Source organism: Jaculus jaculus, chromosome 10 (assembly GCF_020740685.1).
Source record: "Jaculus jaculus isolate mJacJac1 chromosome 10, mJacJac1.mat.Y.cur, whole genome shotgun sequence".
Lineage (NCBI taxonomy): Eukaryota > Metazoa > Chordata > Mammalia > Rodentia > Dipodidae > Jaculus > Jaculus jaculus.
In genome coordinates this window covers 88372198-88396724 of record NC_059111.1, presented here as the reverse complement: position 1 = coordinate 88396724, position 24527 = coordinate 88372198, and the positions used below count along the sequence as shown (strand labels likewise).

The 24527-nt window shown below is 42.8% G+C and overlaps 1 protein-coding gene and 1 non-coding gene across 2 annotated transcripts in view; one reads left to right on the top strand and one right to left on the bottom strand.

Moving 5' to 3' along the window:
• Positions 1-24527, bottom strand: part of Snd1 (staphylococcal nuclease and tudor domain containing 1) — a 485819-nt gene that overhangs the window by 438350 nt on the left and 22942 nt on the right. The window lies entirely within an intron of this gene.
• On the top strand, positions 13419-13525 carry LOC123464160. Its single transcript, XR_006639401.1, has one exon. It is a non-coding gene; the product is annotated as a U6 spliceosomal RNA (small nuclear RNA).

The window sequence follows — 24527 nt, the reverse complement described above, 5'->3', positions numbered from 1 at the left end:
AGCCCTACATAGAGCCCTGGGTCAGATTAAGAAATGATGGACTGAAGCATACAAGTAGGAATTAAATAAACAATAGAAAAGCATAATATAAATAGACTGGGATAAAAAAGACATGTGAGACATGGAGGTTAATGACCTTTGCAATTTCTCCCCAGCACGCACCAACACTGTGCTCTTTTCAATAATTAAGAAGTCAATGTCACCACGCACACTTTCCACTCTAGGATGAGGCAACCCGTGAACATGTCAGGAGAGGGGAAAATGGGAAGGGGGAGCTCTGTACAATGGGAGGAACAAAGCCACGTTCAACACCAGCAAGAAATACAGATGGCTTTAGAAAGCCTGCATGCGAGATGATGGGGGCAGGAGACTCAGCAAGCACCCAAGGGCACCAGCTTCTCTCCTCCCCTGAACAGTGGGGCTACCACAGAACTCACCTGCACCTGAGGAGCCAGCTCTGAAGCTCACTGGCATTTAACTTTCAGATATTTGCAAGGCAGGAAAAGGGGGGATTTCAATGAGAGAAGGGAAGAAGAGGTATGTAGCAGAAATGATTCCAGCCATCTGGACTGTTTTTGCTCAGTGAGGCACACTGTCGTAGAGACAGTGAGCTCACTACATTACATCTGAATGGGTCATTCGCTACTGCAGACTTCAAAACACATAATAATAGCTGCTGGACGGTTGGTATGGATGAAGCGCAGCAGTTCTAGGTGAAGGAATCAAAAGCAGCCTGAGGGCAAACACTCGCTACACACACTGGCAGACCCTGACCCCCATTCTCTACATAACTAATGCTTTAGATTGTGAACTCACAACCTAGATACATGAGTTAGAGAATGAGAACAATAAACTGAGTAGCCACTACCCAAGTTAAGAGCTAGAACCCCAACAGAAGCTTGGGGTCCACTTTGTGCTCCTCTACTCATGCCCCTTCGGAAGCCCACCACCACTGACCACCACAAAAATCCCTTCCTTGCTTTTAAAACTGTGTACTTCAAGCTGGGTGTGGTGCCGCACACCTTTAATCCCAGCACTTGGGAGGCAGAGGTAGGAGGATCGCCGTGAGTTCGAGGCCACCCTGAGACTCCATAGTGAATTCCAGGTCAGCCTGGGCTAGAGCGAGACCCTACCTTGAAAAACAAAACAAAAAAAGAAAAAACTGTATACTTCAGTGTACTTCATCTTACATATCTCTAAGCAACATGGCTTCATTATTTTCTATTTCAAAAACTGGTTCTACTATGCTTCTTGTTTCTTTTGATAATTTTGGTAATTTTGATAATTTTGCTCTCGTGAAACACTGTTCATGACTCTTTAGTATTTCATTGTGACTATATGACAACTGACTTATCTACTCCAGGACCATTTTGTGTGCACATCTCAACTTTTCAAACCAGTGCTCCGATTAATGTCTCAGTATTCCCCCCCCCCTTTTTTTTTTGGAGAGAGAGAATGAGTGTAATAGGGCCTTTCAGCACTATGAACAAACTCCAGATGAGTGTGCACCCTTGTGGGCACGCACGACATTGCATGTTTGTGTCACTGTTGCATCTGGCCACATGGGATCTGGATGATTCAGATAGGAGTCCTTGGGCTTTCTTTGCAAGGAGTGCCTTAACTGCTAAGGCATCTCTCCAGCCCCAGCTCCCATCTTTGTTTGTTTGTTTGTTTGCTTGTTTGTTTTTAATTAGACAAGCTGACCAGCAAGCCCCAGTGATCCTCCTGTCTCCATTCTCCCCAGTGCTTGGGTTATAGGCATGTGCATCTATGTCCAGCATTTTACAAGAATGCTGGGGATCAAACTCAGGTTGTGCCCATCTCCCTAGCTCCCAGCTCCTGTCTAATCAAATGGTAAGAGCAAGGAAACTTCCAACCAAACAACTCTGCTAACAGCCTATCCAGACAGCCCACATCCTGAGCACCATGCCAGGAAATGTGACAAGTTCTTCAAAATTCAAAGCCAGGGCAGAGGATACCTTAAGCTACTGAATGAAACAGACTACAGAAGTAGAGGGGAAAGAGCTTGAATCTGATCATGCATGTGTCTTTCTTACAAGTAGCCAGAAGAGAATACATCAGGAGGCAGAGGTAAGAGGATCTCTGAGTTCAAGGCCACCGTGAGACTACATAGTGAATTCAAGATCAGCCTGGACTAGATCAAGACCCTACCTCAAAAAAAAAAAAAAAGAAAAAGAAAGAAAGAAAGTAAGTAAGTAAAGAAAAACAGAGAGTGGATACAGAGCAAGAATACCCGCATTTTAAAGCATTCGCACACATTCCAAACGAGGCTAAGGCATGCCACTTACACCTTACCAAGCAGACCAGACTCGGTGCCTGCTCCTTCACAGCAGTAACACGGCAGAGAGCCAGCACCTCTAGATAAAGCCCAGTTCGAGAAGCTACACCCCACTTGTAAAATTAACTCCAAAAACCAAACACTGGCCCAACCCAGGCAAACACCTTGCAAAGCTGAAGAGCACAGCAACTGATGAGGAAAACCCCCTTTCACCCTGAATGAAAGGTGCTGTCTAATGCTTCTGCTAGCGAGGTGGCTCCCGGGGAATGATGATCTACAACTGTTACCCTGGCCCGCTAAGGCCTTTGGCAAACAACTCACCCACAGAAATTTTGCAAACCTCCTTTGAACATTCTCATCACTTCCTAAATGCTATTCCAATGATAGCCGTCAAGACTTGTTTGCATGACTGCATCAAATATGCTCAAAGTAGTAATGATAGGAATGACGGGTTTTCTACTTTGTTGTTGCTCTTGTTGACCTCAAGAAGGGTTTCACTCTAGCCCCCAAGCTGACCCGGAATTCACTATGTCGTCTCGGGGTAGACTCAAACTCACAGCCATCACTTACCTCTGCCTCCCAAGTGCTGGGATTAAAAGTGTGCGCCACCACACCTGGCTAGGTTTCTACTTTTTAAAATTTGGGGTAACCCCCACATTTTGAGACAGAATGCTCGACACAGCCCAGGCTGGCCTCAATTTCAGTAACTCCCCTTTCCAGTGTTGAAATTAATCTTTTTCTACCCACTAGAGCAATGGCTCCAAGATTAGAGAATTTTTTGTTTGTTTGGCTGAAATATGCAGCTTGTCTAGAACAATGTCCTATACAACCCTAGCTGATTTTTCCTTTATCAGCTGTTCTGGACTTTTTTTTTTTTACTATCCAGTATGCTATTTCAAGTAGCAGTCACCAGTGTATCCTCCTAAACAGCAGAACAGATGAATCATGGCAGGCATTCCCTATTCCCTATCCAGCAGGGAAGGACTGACATGGGTGTAGCTTTCCTCTGAAACTGTACCCCCTCATCTGCCAGTGCCCTCAGTGGAGAGTCAAGAAATAATAGCATCTATAGGGCACTGTGGAAGGAAGAGACGTGTCTCTGTTATGGAAAACTAGAACTAAGCCAGGAGTGGTGGCATACACGCTGGCAAAGGTGGGAAAGTCGCCAAGAGTTTGAGGCCACCCTGAGACTACATAGTGAATTCCAGGTCAGCCTGGGCCAGAGTGAGACCCTCCCTCAGGGAAAGAAAAAACAAAACAAAAAACCTAGAACTAGAGTACCTCCTACTACTTAAGAGGCTTTGATAGCATTAAAAAGCTATTCTACCACCCCCCCTTTTTTTTTTTTTTTTTTTGGTTTTTCAAGGTAGGGTCTCACTCTGGTTCAGGCTGACCTGGAATGGAATTCACTATGTAGTATGGCCTCGAACTCTCAGCAATCCTCCTACCTCTGCCTCCCGAGTGCTGGGATTAACGACATGTGCCACCACGCCCGGCTCTTCCCCTTTTTAGCTATTTCCAACTCATCTTCCATCATCACTGTTAAACTACTTCACCTGCCTTACTAGTAAAAAGATTTTATTCAAGTCCTTTCTTATAAATGTTTTAATGGCCTTTCCCTGTGAAATCTTCTCCAGCAAATAAAACCAAGGGGAAATACCTCCGGGGAGAAAAAAAAATACTTAAAATACCTATGTAAAATATAAAAAATAGCAAGGTCTACAGATAACTAATATTTCATATGGCATCAAGTCACTTTTCCTCTCTGATTGATCTGATATTCATGTCATTTTTTTTAAGCTAAATCAGGGCTGGTTTATTTTTTAAGTTATCAGTTCAATACTGAGAACCTACAATGTATGAGACATCGTTCTAGACAAGCCGTGCACTTCAGTGAAACAAGACAAACTCTTATTACTCTTGTGGAGCTGACACTCTAATGGGGAGACAAACAGTAAAAAACACCATAAGCAAAGAAAGTTACCACTCATCAAATTTTAATCTCAGAATAATAAAGACAGAGAAGAAACTGTCATGGGTAACTGATCAGCCAAGGCTCGGCTGATTGATTCATGTTGCACACTTTCATGGATGCAATAATTATCCTCACTGGCTAAGTTTTTAGGGCATACAAAACAAGTCATATGCTTACTGCTTTATCCAATTATAATAATAAAATGACATATTCTGGTTTGGGGTGAGGGGCAGTTTTTAAGAGTCTCATTCTAGCCCAGGCCGACTCGGTACTCACTCTGTAGTCCCATGCTGTAGTCCTTGAACTCATAGCAATCCTCCTACCTCTGCCTCCCAAGTGATGGAAATAAAGGTGTGCACCACCACTCGAAGCAGAGAGAGAGAGAAAATGGGTGCAACAGACTCCTAGCTGCTGCAAACGAACTCCAGACACATGTGCCACTTTGTGCATCTGGCCTGACGTGGATACTGGGGAATCAAACTCAGATTGTTTGGCTTTACAGGCAAATTCTTTAACTGCTGAGACATCTCTCCAACCCTAAAATGATATATTCTAAAAACTGACCTTTTGGGGCTGGAGAGATGGCTTAGCGGTTAAGCGCTTGCCTGTGAAGCCTAAGGACCCCGATTCGAGGCTCAGTTCCCCAAGACCCACGTTAGCCATATGCACATGGGGGGGCATGCGTCTGGAGTTTGTTCGCGGTGGCTGGAGGCCCCGGCGTGTCCATTCTCTCTCTGCCTTTCTCTCTGTGTTTGTCTCTCTCAAATAGATAAATTAAAAAAAAATAATTTAAAAAAAAAAACTGACCTTTTAGGACTACCTGATAAGCAAGAGGCTTGTGAAACCAGCTGTCATAATAAGTCGGTTTGATAGAGGTTATGGATGAGGCCTTCTCAGCTTGCCAATAAAGGTTGCAGAGCAAAGCCTAATGCTCTGAGTTTGACTCCCCAGTACCCACGTAAAGCCGGTTGCACAAAGTGACACACGCATCTGGAGTCCATTTGCAATGGGTGGAGGCCTTGGCATGCCCATTCTCTGTCTCTCTTCTCATGTCTTCTCTCGCTCTCTCTCTATATCTCTCTGCTTTCAAATAACTACATAAAAATATTTTTAAACCCTCACTCTGCTTTTGGCAACTAAAATGATGGTACAGAAATTCTGGAGTAGACCAACAGAGCGAGTATTTTTTTTCTGATTCTACAGTTTGTGAAAAGTAACTTACAAGTTATGCTAAAAGCTTAACAAGGCATTATGTCACTTAATATACAACACCTATACAGTAACAGCAAAACTGCCAATATGACAAATCAAAAGACAAGGTATGGGTAAAAAACTAATGATAAATATTATAAAAAGAGAACCTAAAATATTCATAGACTGGGCTGGAGGGATGGCTTAGCGGTTAAGGCATTTGCCTGCAAAGCCAACAGGCCCAGGTTCAATTCCCCAGGACCCATGTTAGCCAGATGCACAAGGTGGCACATGTGTCTGGAGTTCATCTGCAGTGGCTGGAGGCCATGAAGTACCCATTCATTCATTTTCTCTCTCTCTCTCTCCCTCCCTCCCTACTTCCTTCTTTCTCTTCTCTCTGTCCAAAAAAATAAATAAAAATATTTTTTAAAAATTCATATATTTATAGCCAGTTGATTTTCAACAAATGTGTTCAGAGCAGGAACAATAACTCAGCAGTTAAGGTACTTAGCTACAAAGCCTAACAACCTGAATTCACTTCCCCAGTACCCATGTAAAGCTAGATGCACAAAGTGGTTCATACAGCTGGAATCTGTTTGCAGCAGCTAGAGGCCCTGGTGCACCCATTCTCTCTATAGCAGGGTATGGTGGCACATGCCTTTAATCCCAGCACTTGGGAGGCTAAGGTAGGAGGATCACTATAAGTTGTAGGCCAGCCTGAGACTACATAGTGAATTTCAGGTCAGCCTGGGCTAGAGCGAGACCCTACCTGGAAAAAAAAAAAAAGAGAGAGAGAGAAATGTGTTCAACAAAAAGGTATCAAGACAACTAGAGTTGCACAAGTAAAAGAATAGTTTTACCTGTAGCTCACACTATATACAAAAGGTAACTCAAAAAAATCATAGGCAAGACCCTATCTTAAAAAACCAACAGACAGTGCATGATGGCACATGCAAGACCCTACCTCTAAAAAAAAACAAACAAAAGACAAAAAGGACCATAGAGCCAAGAATAAAACTTAATCTTAAAATAAAACATGAACATAAGTCATAACCTTGCATTAAGTGAAAGTCTCTTAGATAAAAATATCAAAAACACAAGCAAACCCTCCCCCCACACACACATAAAACAGAACTTCAAAAACATTCCACGAACCCTCATCAAGAAAGTGAAAAGCAAGCCAGGCGTGGTGGCACACGCCTTTAATCCCAGCACTCGGGAGGCAGAGGTAGGAGGATCACCATGAGTTTAAGGCCACCCTGAGACTCCATAGTGAATTCCAGGTCAGCCTGGGCTAGAGTGAGACCCTACCTCGAAAAATCAAAAAAAAAATAAAAAAAAAGAAAGTGAAAAGCAAGGCTGCTGGTGACTGCAGTGGTGGCGCGCTGGCCTAGCATGAGCCAGGCCCTGGTTTCAAACCCCAGCAACCACAAAAAACGGAAGGGAGAGAGGGTGGGAGGGAGAAAGGGAAGACAGGAGGGAAGGACTTGCAAAACATAGTCGTTTACTGTTTAACAGCTAGAATAAAAATCAGCAGGGGCTGAGGAGGTAGTTCTGTGGTTAAAGGCTTGCAAAGCCTGCTGGTCCAGGTTCAATTCTCCAACACTCATGTAAAGTCAGACACACAAAACGGCACAGGCATCTATCTATATGATATGCGTTAGCAGTGGCAAGAGGCCCTGGCATGTCCATTCTCTTCCTCTCTCCTTCCCTCTTCCTCCCTCCCTCCCTCTCTCTCTCTCTCTCTCTCTCTCTCTCTCTCTCTCTCAGTTTCTCTTTCTCTCAGTGCCTCTCAAATAAATAAGCAAAAAAAAAAAAAAAATTAAGCAGCTGAGTTGGAGGAACAGTACTTGCTTAGCATGCCAAAGGTTGGAGTTTAATCCACCCCAACCCTCCAAAAAAGAGCAGAAGAGAAGAGGGAGAGACTATGAATGACAACCTACAAATCATTTAGAAATAAGGGTAGGAGGGCTAGAGGGATGGCTTAGTGGTTAAGGCGTTTGCCTACAAAGCCAAAGGGCCCAGGTTCAATTCCCCAGGACCCACATTAGCCAGATGTACAGGAGGCACACGCATCTGGAGTTCATTTGCAGTGGTTGGAGGCCCTGGCGTGTCCATTCTCTCCCCCACCCTCTCTGTCAAACAAATCCCTCTTCTCTGTCGAATAAATAAATAAGTAAATACAAATAAAATATTTTTTAAAAGAAAGAGTAGGAAATCAAGAGAACTTCAGAATATCTACTAAACTCCTAAAAGAGTGAAAGTAGTCAGACAGAGCACAAGCTTTTACTCCAAGACAGTACAGCTGTGCCACACTGAACGGAAACCAGGAATTCGGCTGGGCAGTGCACAGTACCATGCGGAAGCATTATGGGGAAGGGCTGGGTATGGGGCGCCGAGCCGGAGTAGCAAAGCAGCAAGTCAGCTCTCCTGTACACAAGGTGTTTTCTACGACATGTAACACAAAAGATGGGCAGGAAGAAAAGCTGGGGCCTCTGGGATGCACTTTTTAAAAAATACTTTATTTTTATTTATTTCACAGAGAGAAAGAGGGAAAGAAAGAGAGCGAATGCAGACGAACTCCAGATGCATGCACCCCCTTGTGCATCTGGGTAATGTGGGTCCTGGGAAATCGAACCTGGGTCCTTTGGCTTTGCAGGCAAACGCCTTAACTGCTAAGCCATCCCTCCAGCCCAGAGATGCACTTTTGATAAACCAAAAGCATCTTAAGAAACTGGATAACCAAAAATCACACAAGAAACCAAGTTAGAAGCTTTACAAAAAAGGTTATCAGAGCCAGGCATGGTGGAGATCCCAACACTTGGGAGGAAGAGGGAGGAAGATCACTGTGAGTTCGAAGCCACCCTCAGAATACAGAGTAATTCCACGTCAGCCTGGGCTAGAGTGAGATCCTACCTCAAAAAACCTAAATAAATAAATAAGTTATCAAGAGTCAGGTGTGATGGCACACACCTTTAATCCCAGCACTCAAGTAGCAGAGGTAGGAGGATCACTGTGAATTCATGGCCACCCTGAGACTACATAGCAAATTCCAGGGTTAGAGCAAAATTCTATCTTGGAAAAACAAAACAAAACAAAACAAAAACAGCTGGGCATGGTAGCACACACCTTTGATCTCAGCACACAGGAGGCAGAGGCAGGACGACTGCCATGAGTTCAAGGCCACTCTGAGACTACATGAATTATGAATTATAGGTCAGCCTGGGCTACAGAGAGATCCTCCCTTGAACCCCCCCAAAAAAATTGGGGTATCAGGGACTGGAAAGGTGGGTCAGTGATTAAGATGCTTGCCTGCAAAGCCAATTGATTCTCCAGCACCCACATAAAGCCAGATGCACAGGGTGGCATATGTGTATGGAGTTCATTTTCAGTGGCTGAAGGACCTGGAGAACTCATTCTCTCCCTCCTTCCCTCTCTTTCTCTCTCTCTCTACCTCTGAAATAAATACTTTTTTAAAAAAATGTTTTTTTAACGTATCAGAAAAATGTTTCCTGGCAACCAGAGCCGCAGCCTCCATAGGACAAATCATCTCTTGGAAATCATTTACACAAAGCAAGCAATCCCAGAAGAACATGAGCTGTGTGGTCCTCGAGGTCTTTCCAGAACACCTGCCAGCATAGCCAGCTTTCCTCTCTTTCTACTTTTGTCCCCCACCTACCCCATTTCTTCCCCTGGCAAAAGCAGGAAGCAAACCTAAATTAGAATATCCAACATTCAAAGCCAATAACTGGAAACCAGAGTCTGATGGCACTGCTTGCCCAGCTCAGGATATGCTAGCTCCCAAGCCAGCTCTGTCACATACTGGACCTCGGTTTACAAAATTGAGGTGATTAAATCTCAGAAAGATCATGCCAGAGACCGGCCAGAGACCATCTAATCTGGGCTCATTTATTTTACATCTGAAAATCTGAAAGCAAGAGAAGTTACCATGGTTCTCACAGAAGCAAGCTTCTCTGTTCCTGCTGAGCTCTGTGGCTGCCAAGAATGCAGAAGAGCAAGACCACTACATAGAAATAAGACAGAGAACTAGAAGCATGAAGCAGACACACGTCCTAGAACTTCATTCCAGGTGTCAAAAACATGTTCAGGGGAACACAGTCATGGTACTTTAACAAAGAAGAAGCAAAGACAAACCACGTCCAGAACATTAAAAAGATCATCATGACGGCCTGTGCAACCGGGAGCTGAGGTGGAAGGACTGCTGGATATCCAAGGCCTGCATGGCTACAGAGCAAGTTACACATAGTCTGGACTAGAATGAGACCATGAGAGGAAGAGAAAAAGAAGAAAGACATAGAAAAAGAGAGAGAGCAAGGGGAAGGACTCAAAGAAGGAAGGAAAGAGGCAAGGAAGGAGAGAGGAGGGAAAGAGGGAGAGAAGAGGGAGGGAAAGAGGGAAGTAGAGAAGAAAAACATCACTATAGGGAAGATTTTGACTCCTCTACACATGGTCATGGTCAGGGTCTGAGTCGGGGTCAGGTACTCATTTTCAAAAGTACAGGAGATTACTGCAATGATCTGAACCCTTCAACCCACAGCTCATTTTTAAAAAATTTATAAGCCGGGCGTGGTGGCGCACGCCTTTAATCCCAGCACTCAGGAGGCAGAAGTAGATGGATCACCATGAGTTCAAGGCCACCCTGAGACTATATAGTTAATTCCAGATCAGCCTGGACCAGAGTGAGACCCTACAAAAAACAAAACAAAAAAAAAATGCAAAAAAGAGGCCAAAGTATGGTAGTGCATGCCTTTAATCCAAGCAGAAGGAGGAGGCCTGTTGTGAGCTCAAAACCACCATGAGACTACATAGTAAATTCCAGGTCAGCCTGAACTACAGTGAGAGCCTACCTTGAAAAATCAAAAAATACATATTTTTTCCTTAAGAGGTGTAGTTGAGGAAAATAGCATAAAAAGAAAAGACAAAAACATCAAATCAAAGCACATGGTAAGATTAAGAAAAACATACAGGGGTTCGGGAAATGGTTTAGCAATTAAGGTGTTTGCCTGAGAAGCCTAAGGACCCTGGTTTAATTCCCCAGGACCCACGTAAGCCAGACGCACAAGGGGGCACATGCGTCTGGAGTTCATTTGCAGTGAGAGGCATTGCCCATTCTCTCTTTCTCTGCCTCTTCCTGTCTCTCAAGTAAATAAATTAAATATTAAAATAAATATTTAAAAAATATATTCTTGAACACTAACAGTATAAGGTCCAAGACACAAGTCTGCTATATATACATATATATGTAGATGGGGGGAATACACACACACACACACACACACACACACACACACACACACACCACACAAATTGAGATGTGGTTCTAAAGAGCCAGGGAGAATTTAGGTTCCACTGTGCTCATATCCTGACAGAAAAAAGAACCAAACATTTATTATAGGACAGAATTTCTCTGGTGAAAAAAAAAAAATCTGTTAAGTATAGAGAGTATGGAAAATGAAGGACCATTTTAAAGTAAATAAACAACAGAAAAAATGGAGATGATGTTTAAAGTGCTTTATTTATAGACAAACAGCAAAAGCACACAGAATTCGGAGGGGGAAAAAATAAACCCAATTGAAACCTTGCAAGAACTTTAAAAAGGAAGCTAGGATTATTTCAAAGAAAAAAAAAACATAGAAGCAAAGCTTTTTTCCTCCAAAAGAAATGGAGATGCAAGTTTTCTGCCAGGATTCTAGGCAGCCTTTGTTTGAAGGGTGACCACTTTCATGCAGCCAAATCACCTTATGTTACAGTCCAAAATCCAAAAACCCTCAGCCGCTCAGTAGTGAAGTTCATGCTTAGAATGCACAAGGTGTGAGTGTTCAACCCCCAGCACCACCAAGAATGAAAGAAAAAAAAAAAATATTGCTTAAAAAAAAAAAATCCCAGCCAGGCATGGTAGCACAAGCCTTTAATTCCAGCACCTGGGAGGCAGAGCAAGGAGGATCACTGTGAATTTGAACTACAGAGTGAGTGCCAGGTCAGCCTGGGTGGGGGTGGGGTCCTAGGTCTCCCTTCCTCCTGGCCTGCACTGGGGGACAAGGCTCTGGTGGCTGAAGATTCAGCCAGCACTGGCAGGCGGGTTGGAAGCTAAGGAACCAAAAAAGGAGAGCAGGACGCTAGTCCTCCTCAGGGAACCAAGGACAGGGAGAGCCAGTTTCCCACTGCTAGAGAGAAAGGTTGAAAAAACACTGTTGGATTAGCAGCAAAAGTTAACAGATAAATATTTTTAAAAATAGAGATATATGTGTCTGTACACCATGAATTTCCTGTCTCCATCCACTAGCAGGACCCAGATCTTTCTAAAAGACACTTCTCAGCTAAAGAGAGTAACGCTCCTTAGAGAAACTGCTGATTGTAGGTGTGTGGGGGCCAGGGAAAGTACATGCAGGCCAGGAACATCTGGTGATGCCAGAAAGTCACAGGGCTCAAACAGCAATAAAGACATTTCAAAATGATAAGGGAACCAGCTTAAGAGAGCACTCATTGGCCAAAGCAGGACAACTTTGCAAATCAAAATACTAACAATAGATTATAATCCACTGAAAACTAATGAATTATGAAAGAGTTCGTAGAATAACAACTAATAAATACAGAATCATTATGTGACATCACTAATACAAGATTCAAGCAAAAATCATCAATAGACTAAAACTGATACATAAATATTGGCTAAAGAACAGATACTTGCATAATCTCAAATGTTTTAACTCAAAGTACTGATTGAATGTAAATTATTACCAAGTAATAAACATTCATCACCTATTACATAAAATACTTACTAGTTTAAATTTCATTGGAAAACCTGAGTGAGTCCAATTAAGCAAGTGATTAACATAATCACAATACTACAGCAGTGGAATAATCAATACAATGTATCTCTGATTTATGTGACATTCTTGTCAAAAATGTATAATCTTGAGAAAGACAAATTCATACTGTAGAGAATCCCATAAGGAAACTGGCAAAGGCTGGAGAGGTGGCACAGTGGTTGAAAGTCCTTGCTTACAAACCCTGTCGGCCCAGGTTCAATTCCCTAGTACCCACATAAAGCCAGATGCACAATGTGGCTCATGAGTCTGGAGTTCAGTTGCAGTGGTAGGAGGCCCTGGTGTGCCCATTCTCTCTTTCTCTCTTAAATAAATATAAAATTTTAAATAGGAAACTAGCAAATGTTAGGGTCATCAAGGAATAAATGGAGACTTCTTCCTAATTCAAGGAAACAACAGACAAAAGAGACTCCTCCGGGTTAAATCCTGCACCTACAATAATCGCTATGAGGGGAACTGGCAAGTATGAAGGAAACTCATAGGGTGGACGGTAGCATACCCATGTTAATTTCTCATCTTAATAGTTTATACTACGGCCACATGGAAGAGTATCCTGGTTTTTAGAATAAAACTCTTAAGTATCAAAGAGTAACAGGGCCTGAGGAAATAGCCCAGCTGGTAGCGTGCTTGCCTGGCATGTACAAAGCCCTGGGCTTAACCCCGTAAACCAGGGGTGGTACCCATGTGTAATCCCACAGAATTACAGGCAGGAGGATCAGAAGTTCAAGATCAGCCTGGGATACATGAGATTTATTTTATCTCAAAAACAAAAAACAAGCAACAAGAATTAAAAATAGATATCTGGAAATTACTCTCAAAGTTCCAGGAAAAAAATACATCATAAGATATTCATTATTCAAAATCTGTAACTGTGATTTTGCCCATACAATGTAATTTATTTGTAACTCCTCAATCAGCAGTCTGAGCACGTTTTCTGCCATTCACAGGGATGCAGAGTAGCAAAATTCTGAGTTGCCTGGTGCTCTTGCTCCCAACAGGTCTAACAAAAGCGATGCTCTGCTTTCTTATAACAAGTGCTTTGTTTTAGTGCCCTTTTATGTCATTGGTAGTAAGTTCAATGTTAATGTTAAGAAATCAACAGTATGTGCTCGCTTCGGCAGCACATATACTAAAATTGGAACGATACAGAGAAGATTAGCATGGCCCCTGCGCAAGGATGACACGCAAATTCGTGAAGCATTCCATATTTAAAAAAAAAGAAAAAAGAAATCAATAGTATGAATTAAATAACATTTCTCCTTTTTTTTTTTTTTTTTTTTTTTGGTTTTTCGAGGTAGGGTCTCACTCTAGCCCAGGTTGACCTGGAATTCACTATGGAGTCTCAGGGTGGCCTCTAACTCTCAAGGATCATCTTACCTCTCTGCCTCCCGAGTGCTGGGATGAAAGATGAGCGCCATAACACCCACCTTAAATAATGTTTCTAAAAAAGAAGGTATACAACAAAATTATGTAAAACTGTTCAGTATGTGGCCATAGACCCAAAGGGACCTATACTGACCTTGAAGCAAAGGTTCAGTATTTAGATAGAACATAATACTGTGAGTACTGTCTGTATGTCACAAATACAGAAATGGTGAATCAGTTGGGGCCTCTAGGTAAAGGAAACACAAAAGGTTGAAAGCACATTTTAAAATGCTAAACAGGGCTGGACAGATGGCTCAGTGATTACAGGCACTTACCTGCACAGTCTACAGGTCCAGGTCAGATTGACAGTACCCACTTACAGAAGTGTCCCTTGCATCTGGAGCTCATCTGCAGCAACAAGAGGCCCGGGTGTGGCCAATCTCTCTCCTCTCATGTGTGTCTAGGTCTCTCTCTTTCTCTCTCTCTCAACTTACAAATAAATAAATTTAAAAAAATTTTTTTTTGTTAAGACGAGAGAGATGGCTTACCAGTTAAAGCACCTGCCTGAGAAGCCCAAAGACCCCCTCCTTCAACTCCCCAGATCCCACAGATGTCAGACACACAAAACAGCACATGCGTAAGGCTGCCCATGCACACAAAGTGCCGCACAGGTCTGGAGTTTGACTGCAGGGGCTGGAGGCCCTGAAGCACCAATTCTCTCTCTCATTCTTGCTCATAAATAATTATTATTTTGGAAGGGAGGGTATTACCATGGGATATTTTTTATAATCATGGAAAATGTTAATAAAAATTGTGGAAAAAAATTATTATTTTAAGCCTTGCACGCCTTTAATCCCAGCACTTGGGAGACAGAGGTGGGAAGATCGCTGTGAGTTCAATGCCACCCTGAGACTACATAGTGAATTCCAGGTCGGCGTGGGCTAGAGTGAGAACCTACGTTGAAAAACAAAACAAAAGGGGGAGTGGGAACCTAAACATACAGGGACTGCAAATATAACTCAGTTGGTAATGATTGCCCAGCATGCATGGGTACTACAGGCTGGATCCCTAGTGTATATTAAAAATGGCTATGGTTGGGTTGGAGAAAGGCCTCTGGGCTGGGAAGCTCTGTAAGCAAAGGACCATGCATGTCTAGCTTGTTCACCATGGTTGGTCCACAGTGCAGAACAAAACCAGAGACTCAAGTTTTCTGATGCTGTTTGTGTCACATCAGAGAGTGCTAGATCCTGGACAGAAGACAAAAACCATTAAGACATGCATGTCCAGAAGCAGCTCATAATCTTAGAAGATTTTGTTAGAAGCTGCAAGAGCCAAACTGTAAGAGCGTATGTGACACTCACAGAGGCTTCTGTGTCTCTGCCCTCCTATTTTTCTGCAAATGACAAAAGGTTGCATAAATGTTCTCTAAGCTCCCCACTCACTATGACTGGTAGGCAACCAAGTCCCTCATCTGTTCCTCCCACTTTTTCTAAAATGTACTTATTTGTAAGCAGAGAGGGGTGGGGGGAGGAATGGACACACCAGGGCCTCTTGCCACTGCAAATGGACTCCAGACCCATGTGCCACTCTGTGCAACTGGCTTTACATGGATACTGGGGAATCGAACCCAGGCTGTCAGGTTTTGTAAGCACTGACTTTTAATCACTGAGGCATCTCTCCAGCCCCAAGCCCCACTTTTGAATCCTACATGCCCAGAGTGCTGCACCCTGTCAAGACTTCTCCCTCTGCCTCTAACACAACTTCGCTTTCTTCTGCATCCTCTCATTCTCCCTTAGGAAGTTCATGTTATTTCTGGCACTATTCTCTCCAGCTGCTTTTTTCAGTCGACTTATCAGATGTCAAATTTCCCTTGTTACCTCCTTCAAGAATGTCTTGCCTAACTCATTTCTAACCACTCAATTGATTTATTTCCTGTGAGCTGACAATCCTACTCTATTCTTAAAAGAAACCACTCAAATCTATATCCCTGACCACTTTGGAGAATCTCCTAATTAACTATTCAATATTCAATTGTCTCCCCACTTTCCTCAGGCACTTCCCATATCCCTGGAGGGATACTTGGTTTCTGAACAAATGCTGCCATCTCTACTCTGATGATTCTCTCCATGAGTCTTGTATTTATCCTTGCGTAGACATTTCTGTCAGTACATTTATATCCCAAAGCCTATATCCAAATACCATGGTAATGAACTATACCTAAAGGCCTAAACTGATAGCAATTACAGCGATATTGTGTGCGTGCGCGTGTGCGTGTGTGTTTAATCTTTGGAAGTGCAACTCACAGAACAATTTAAGTGGATGGGTAAAGAATGCAATGTCATGAAAGCAGCAGGTTCAGAGGGAAAAGCACAAGCAAGCTTGGACTACCACCAATCTAGCCAGATCCGCCTCCAATAGGCTCAAAATCAAACCCTGGAGCTGGGGAGACGGCTTGGCGGTTGCAAGCATTTGCTGCCTTCCCATCCCCAGATTCCAGTTGGAGAAAGTTAACACATTTTACATCTGGACTACAATGACTCCTACAATGTCAACCTCTAGACCAACTTTAATGTAAAAGTCTATTCTCAGCAACGAATGTGTGTGTATTTGTGTATATACATAGGTTCCAATGCCTTACAGGAATAAGATTAGAATTCTTTGAGTACTTTCTTTTTTTTTTTTTCTGTCAATATTTATTTGCAAGCAAAGAGAGAAGAGGGAGAGAGAAGGAAAGTATGGATGTGCAAGGGCATGTTTTCACTGCAAAGCAACTCCAGATGTACGCACAACTTCATGCATCTGGTTTTACATGGGTCCTAGGCATCAAACTCAGGTCACTAGGCTTTGTGGGCAAGCGCCTTGACTGCCGAACATCTCTCCAGCCCTCTCTGAGCATTTTTTTTGTTGTTTTTGTTTTTTTTCCACTCGAGCCCAGGCTGACCTGGAATTCACTATGTAGTCTCAGGGTGGCCTAGAACTCTCAGCAATCCTCCTACCTCTGCCTCCCAAGTGCTGGGATTAAAGGCGTGCGCCACCACCACCAGCTCATCTGAGTACTTTTTAATTCCAGTCTATAATTGTGTTTAAGGAACAATCATAGACTGGTGTCCTAAACCAAAGATTTGGTTTTGGTAACTCCAGAGACTTTGAAGAACTTTAATAAACCACTTTTCTTAAACACTTCAAAAAAATACTTTCTTAGGCTATGACATAAAATGAAAATATCTGGGGGCTGGAGAGATGGCTTAGCGGTTAAGCGCTTGCCTGTGAAGCCTAAGGACCCCGGTTCGAGGCTCGGTTCCCCAGGTCCCACGTTAGCCAGATACACAAGAGGGTGCATGCGTCTGCAGTTCGTTTGCAGAGGCTGGAAGCCCTGGCGCGCCCATTCTCTCTCTCTCCCTCTATCTATTTTTCTCTCTGTGTCTGTTGCTCTCAAATAAATAAATTTTTAAAAAAATGAAAATATCTGGTATGCATCCTATCACAGAGTTCCTAGAAACCTTGGAATTTCCTGATAACTTATGTTATCCAAAAGTTGGAACTCATGAGTTTGTGCTATGATTACTTAAGGTAATCTTAAGATAGGGCCCCTAGACTGCCTCAAGATACAATTAGTCACTAGAAAGGCCAAATAAGGGGGCTGGAGAGATGGCTTAGTGGTTAAGCCTGGGAAGCCTTAGGACACAGGTTCAGTTCCCCAGTACCCACATATACCAGATGCACAAGGGAGCACATGAATCTGGAGTTCGTTTACAGTGGCTAGATGTCCTGGCGCACCTATCCTCTCTCTTTCAAATAAAAAAAAAAGTAAAGGGAAGAGAAAGGAAGGGAGGAGGGTACTTAATAGGTTGATATTGTATATATGTAAGTACAATGATTGTTATGGGGAGGTAATATGATGGAGAATGGAATTTCAAAGGAGAAAGTGTGGGGGGAGGGAGGGAATTAACATGGGATTTTTTTTATAATCATGGAAAATGCTAATAAAAATTAAAAATAAATAAATATATAAATAAAATACATTTAAAAAAAAAAAAAGAATGATTGGCTGGGCATGGGTAGGAGAACTGCTGTGAGTTCAAGGCCACCCAGAGATACATAGTGAATTCCAGGTCAGCCTGGACTAGAGGGAAAGTCTACCTCAAAAAAAAAAAAAAAGGAATCAAATGATGAGAGTGTTGGAACTGTCAGCTGCACCCACCAGGCAGTGAGACCCATGATTAAGGTCAATAAGCCAGTCAATGGGCTAGGAGTAGACTGCTTCCCCAGCATGAGCAGAGCTAGTTCATTTCCCTTACTGTAGTCCCTAGGGCTCAGGAGATAGAGGCGGGAGGACCAAATGCTCATGATCATCCTTGGTATTGGCTACATAGGAATCAAGGCCATCTCGGGACACATGAGACCCTGGCTCTAGATAGATAATATTGATAGACCTCAAACTCACAATGTTTCTCTACCATGCTCCCCAAAGCTAGGATTAAAGGCGAGCACTGCCACCATCCCTGGCAATAAATAATTTCAAGTCAAGGTCTTGCTATGCTTCCAAAGTGGGCCACCCCAACTGGCTAGTTAATTAAATTTTTAAAACATGTTACCACTGGCAAAAGAAACTTTGAGTTGGGGGCAGAGAAGGCAAAGCAGGGACGGAGAACAAAGGGGGAGAAGTCTGGGATGCCATTCCAGGGCTACTCAGTTAACTGGATCCAAATGTCCAGCTCCACTTTCTTGAATTCCAATTCCAGAGACAGGACAAGTACAGCTGAAATCCCCAATGCAGGGCAGGAGAGAGAACAGCCACCGCATTACCAGCTGCTAGTATCTCTTACTTCTCCCTGTCACAGCACTGCCAGAGAAAAGGTACAGCATGATAAACCAACTATAATCCACGGACAAGAAGGGAGCACAGGCCTTTGTTTAGACACAGCTGAGTGCAAGTACATCATAGAACTTGAGGTACTGGACAGAATGCAAATCGCTGTTCTCAATTTGCCTCCAATTTTTCTTAAAACTCACATACAGCCTTAAGAATTCTAGATTATAGAGCACTTTATCATTCACATTTAAAGAATGTCTAGTCAGGTATGGTGGTGCACACCTTTGATTCCAGCACTTGGGAAGGAGGCAGAGGAAAGAGGATCACTATGAATTTGAGGCCAGCCTGGGGACTACAGAGTGAGTTCCAGGTCAGCCTGGGCAACAGTGAGACTCTACCTCAAAAATAAATAAATAAATAAATAAAAGTGTTTAAAATTTATTTTGATATACAGTCAAGTAAGTTTATATGTTACCCATGAAAAGCATAATTTTTTTCCAAATTTATTTCAGTTTGTTTGGAAACTTCCCCTATTTGAAATGATGATAGTCAATTTTGGATGTCAAAATAAAATGCAAATCACAAATCTAACATAAACATTTCAGTCATTTATTGCTACCCTAGCACACCATCACAGGTTCTTCATACTCCTAAAATTCTAGACGACTATACAAAGAAATCAAAGATGAAGTGCTAGCCACCTAGCTGAATTACAAGAACTGCTCACACCTTCCCCACTATCGTGTTGGAATCCCAGTCTACAGATATGATTGCCTATGAGCTTCTTAAAGACAGGCACTAATAAGGGAACCCCTAAGAATTCAAGGGAAACCAAGCCGTCCAGGCTAGCAGCCCCACACTACCTGCCTACTATGTGATGTTAAGTTACTTCTCTATCCAGAGCTAGAAACCTATGACTAATACAAGGGCAGAGCAACCTTAAGAGTTGGCTAGGCCTGTGCCCTGCAGAGAACCCATAGGAGGTCTCATGAGATTCTAAAGCTCTCACCAGAGGCTTTTAAGTAATAGAGGAAGTCTCCTGGCCCCTGGGCTGTTCAAGGGCTCACCTGCCAAGAGTAATAATACGAGTAATTACTGCACACAGAATAATAGATCTCAACGGGATTCCAGGACCCAGGTACTAGTCTCCCTCTATCTTGCATTACACATAGGAGGAAATAAAATATACTATTTTTCTCACTGAGACCTGAGACAATCTCCTAATGGGTAAACATATAAATTTTACTTGGTACTCAATGATCATGTTTTGGGTTGATGCCTAAAATAAAAATGCTCTTGGTATTAAAGCTGTAAGACAAAGAATGTTTCTTCGCACAGAACACAATTCATAAGGTTGAAAAGTTCGCTAACAACACATGACTGCACTTCAAAGACTGGAAACAACGGCTTTGAAGCTCATTTCCTTTTTTTCTCTCCACTAAACTTTCAGCCACCCTTAGTCCTTAGACAAAGTGCCTTTTCCTTGCACATGAATCCGGATGGTTCATTTCCTGAGCATTTCCTAACTGCGTTTCACCAGTCCTCCTGCCTCTTCTCTTGCTTTTATTCCTCTGCCTTTGCCAGGATGGCTTTCACTTTTACCATATTCCCAGAAAAGTTTTTTAAACAAACCCATCTAAAATCATATCTCATTTTGTACACCATGTTGTTTCCAAGAAAGTTATCAGTACTTAAATTCATATGCTTTTGTTTTGTTTTGTTTTGTTTCGATTTGATTTTTCAAGATAGGGTCTCATTCTAGCCCAGGTTGACCTGGAACAAACTCTGTAACTCCAGGCTGGCCTAGAACTCAGTGATCCTTCTACTTCAGACGCCCTAGTGCTGGGATTAAAGAAGGGCACCACTATGCCTCTTTCCAACACAAATAAAGCTACCTGCTTCCCCTTAACAACAACCTCATTGGCTGAAAAAAGAAAAAAAATCTAAATAGAAGAGGGTCTAAATGAAAAGCTGAGGTAAGTCGAATGGTAACAGGGAAGGGGGGACAAAAGGAGGTAATGGGAACAGAGTGTGATCAAAATACATTATATGAGCCGGGTGTGGTGACGCAGGGAGGCAGAGGTAGGAAGATTGCTGTGAGTTCAAGGCCACCCTGACACTACACAGGGAATTCCTGGTCAGCCTGGGATAGACTGAGACCCCATCTCCAAAAAAGCTTAATAGGGCCAGGCACAGTTGCACATGCCTTTAAAAGCAGCATTTGGGAGGCAAAGATAGGACAATCGCTGTGAATTTGTGATCAGCCTGGGCTAGAGTAAAACCCTACCTCAAAAAAACAATGAAAAACTCTTCAGCTATAGTGAGACCCTATCTGAAATAAAAAAAAGGGGTGGGCTGGAGAGATGGCTTAGCAGTTAAGGCTCTTGCCTGTGAAGCCTAATGACCCAGGTTCAATTCCCCAGTACCCACATAAAACAGATGTACAAGGTGGCGCACGTGTCTGGAGTTCGTGTGCTGCCTCGACATGTCCTTCCTCTCCCTCTCTAATAAATAAAAATAAAATATTTTTAAAAATCCAGCGGGGGCTGGAGAGATGGCTTAGTAGTGGTTAAGGTGCTTGCCCACGAAACCTAAGGACCCATGTTCAATTCCCCAGGACCCGTGTAAGCCAGATACACAAGGTGGTACAAGTGTCTGGAGTTCATTTGCAGTGGCTGGAGGCCCTGATGCACCCATTCTCTCTATATGCCTCTTTCGCTGTGCCTCCCCCCCTCTCTAATAAATAAATAATTTTTCAAAAGAAAAAAAAGCCTCAGTGGAGCGGGATGGCACACGCCTTTAATCGCAGCACTCAGGAGGCAGAGGTAGGAGGATCGTCATGATTTTGGGGCCACCTTGAGACTACACAGCGAATTCCAGGTCAGCGTGAGCTAGAGTCCCTACCTCGAAAAATCAGAAAAGAAAAAAAAAAAAAAAAAAAAAACTCATCCACCCAAAACTTCAACACGATCAAACACACAGCTTACACTCTAGGTCCACTATGTGAGTGCTCTCACTAACTCCAGACCTGCTACCTGTGGAATTTCCTTAAACTGGGGATAACCATGAATATAACTCTAGTATCCGTTTCTCCTTCCATTTCTCCTCTCAATTTCTCGGTTTCTCCTTTAATATTTTCCCTCATTCTTCCTTGAGCCTCACCATTTGCCCTCTTAACTTCCCTCCATAGGAAAGCACTCGACAGATGCTATGTGTTCCTTGTAATCTCCTTACACAAGCTCCAAAATTCACCCCTCTATGTGCTTGCAAATTCACTCCAGTTCCCTTAATAAGTTTCTCTCAAGTGAGTTTTCCACCTGCCTGCAGCTCTATTCTAATCCCTCTTTAGTTTTTTAAATATTTTATTTATGGGGCTAGAGAGATGGCTTAGAGGTTAAGGCGTTTGCCTGCAAAGCCAAAGGATCCCGGTTCGATTCTCCAGGACCTACGTGAGCCAGATGCACACAGGGACACAAGTATCTGGAGTTCATTTGCAGTGGCTGGAGGCCCTAGAGCACCCATTCTCTCACCACCCCCCTGCCTTTTTCTCTCAAATAAATAAATAAATAAATAAATAAATAAATAAATAAATAAATAAATAAATAAAATGTTTTTAAAATATCCTATTTATTTATTTGAGAAGAGTGGAGGAACAGAGAGAATGGGTGTGCCAGGGCCTCTAGCCACTACAAACAAACTCCAGGCACATGCGCCACCATGTGCATCTGACTTTATGTGGGTACTGCAGCATCAAACCTGGGTCCTTTGACTTTGCGGGCAAGTGCCTTAACCACTAAGCCATTTCACCAGCCCTAATCACTCTTAAAAAGCCTTAGTTTCTCTTAAGTCCACATGGTTGAACTTTACTCTAATCTCTCTTTAAAAGCCTCAGTTTCTCTTAAATTTCAATCTCTCTTAAACCCCACAATTTGTGAATTTTTCCCTAAATAAACTTACTAATTCATAATTTATCCTTATTGAGTCCATGTTTATCATTTCTTTATTAAATGTAGAACAGAATCCAAACATAGGGTTCATAAATTTGAGGAACCCCTCCTGAAACCCCAAATTCCTGTATCACTAGCCTGAAACTACATAGTGAATTCCAGGTTAACCTGGGCTAAAGTGAAACCCTACCTCAAAAACAACAAAAAAATAGAGCTGGAGAGATGGCTTAGTGGTTAAGGTGTTTGCCTGCAAAGCCAAAGGATCACAATTCGATTCCCCAGGACCTATGTAAGCCAGATGCACAAGGTGGTACACGCGTCTGGAGTTCATTTGCAGTGGCTGGAGGCCCTGGCACACTCATTCATATCCCCCCCCCCTTCTCTCTCTCTCTCTCTCTCTCTCTCTCTCTCTCTCTCTCTGCCTCTTTCTCACTCTCTCAAATTAAAAACTAAATAAGCCGGGTGTGGTGGCGCACGCCTTTAATCCCAGCACTCTGGAGGCAGAGGTAGGAGGACTGCCGTGAGTTCGAGGCCACCCTGAGACTCCATAGTGAATTCCAGGTCAGCCTGGGCTAGAGTGAGACCCTACCTCAAAAAAACAAACAATAAATGAATAAATAAAATAAAATAAAAATTAAGAAATACTCAGCTGAAATGACCATACCTCAAAAAGCCAAACATAAACAAAAGAGAAACTAACTCATCAGATAGAATAGAGCCTATCTCAAAAAAAAAAAAAAAAAAACAGAAAGTTCTTCAGCCCAAAACTTTACCCATGATCATCCACACAGCCTGAGGTGCCAAGCACAGATGACTGGCCACTCCCCAGTGACTCTTTCAGCATGAGGCCCTGTTTGCAGGCCATGCTAGGAAGACTGAACGGTGAACTGTGTAATATCGTTTGAGTCTCCAGGAGCTACGCCATTGCATTCCATGGTGCCCCTTCTGAAGCTGACTGTATTAGTAAGTGCTTAGCACACAATGTTAACACTCCGTTCAGAACTCTTTCTTCCTTCTTCTTTTTTTTTTTTTTTTTTTTTTTTTTGCTCTTTCAAGGTAGGGTCTCACTCTCGCCCAGGCTGACCTGGAATTCACTATGGAGTCTCAGGGTGGCCTCGAACTCACAGCGATCCTCCTACTTCTGCCTCCCAAGTGCTGGGATTAAAGGTGTGCACCATCGCGCCAGGCTTCAATTCAAAACTCTTTTTTTTTTTTAATTTAATTTATTAGTTTTCTTTTCAGTGAATACAGGCAGTTTGGTACCATTATTTAGGCTCATCTGTGATCTACCCCCTCCCATTAGACCCTCCTTGTTAATAAAAATGGGTCGTGCATTGTGGAGTTAGCCCCCAGTTATTAGTATGATAAATGTCTCTGCAAATCATGACCCAACATGTAACTCTGACATTCTTTCCGCCCCCTCTTCCGCAAGATTTCCCTGAGCCATGTTGGGTTCATTTTTGGTCTGCTTCAGTGCTGAGGTGTTGGGGGCCTCTGAGGCTTTGGCTCTCTGATTTGGTAGGAGTTGATTTTTCTCTGCGTTGATCAATTCAAAACTCTTAGTGATAATTATGCCAAGACAACAAACTCCACAATCTTGGGCAGACTGGGTCTGAAATCAACCTATCTTGAAACACGGCTAAAGCTAGACACAGTTCTTGCACGCACAGAGTGCGTTTCTCCTGACTGAACTCGCTCCTCTTCCCTGGGCGCGCTGCCTTACTGGAGGCTGACAACAAAGACCAAGCCTCAAACAAATGTCAAGTTCCAATACTTAACTCCCCCGTTGTAGTAAAAAAGCTGCGTTCTGAATACCTGAATTTCACCCTTGATAAGTGTTTTCTTGCTAATAGTGTGTGTGAGATAAAGAGAGCCAGAAGAGAAAAAATTTTGCCCAATAGATTTTAGCGTATTCACAACTGTGCCACTGACTACTAGCATTTGTACTCACAAGTACACTTTAGCTTAATACCTAAATTTATTTAATATTGCCTAGGTAACAGTTCAATACATGACATGTCTGACCTGATTACACATTTGCCAGTTACCACTCTGCCAGGGATTACCTGACTTGTAAAAGTCACAGACC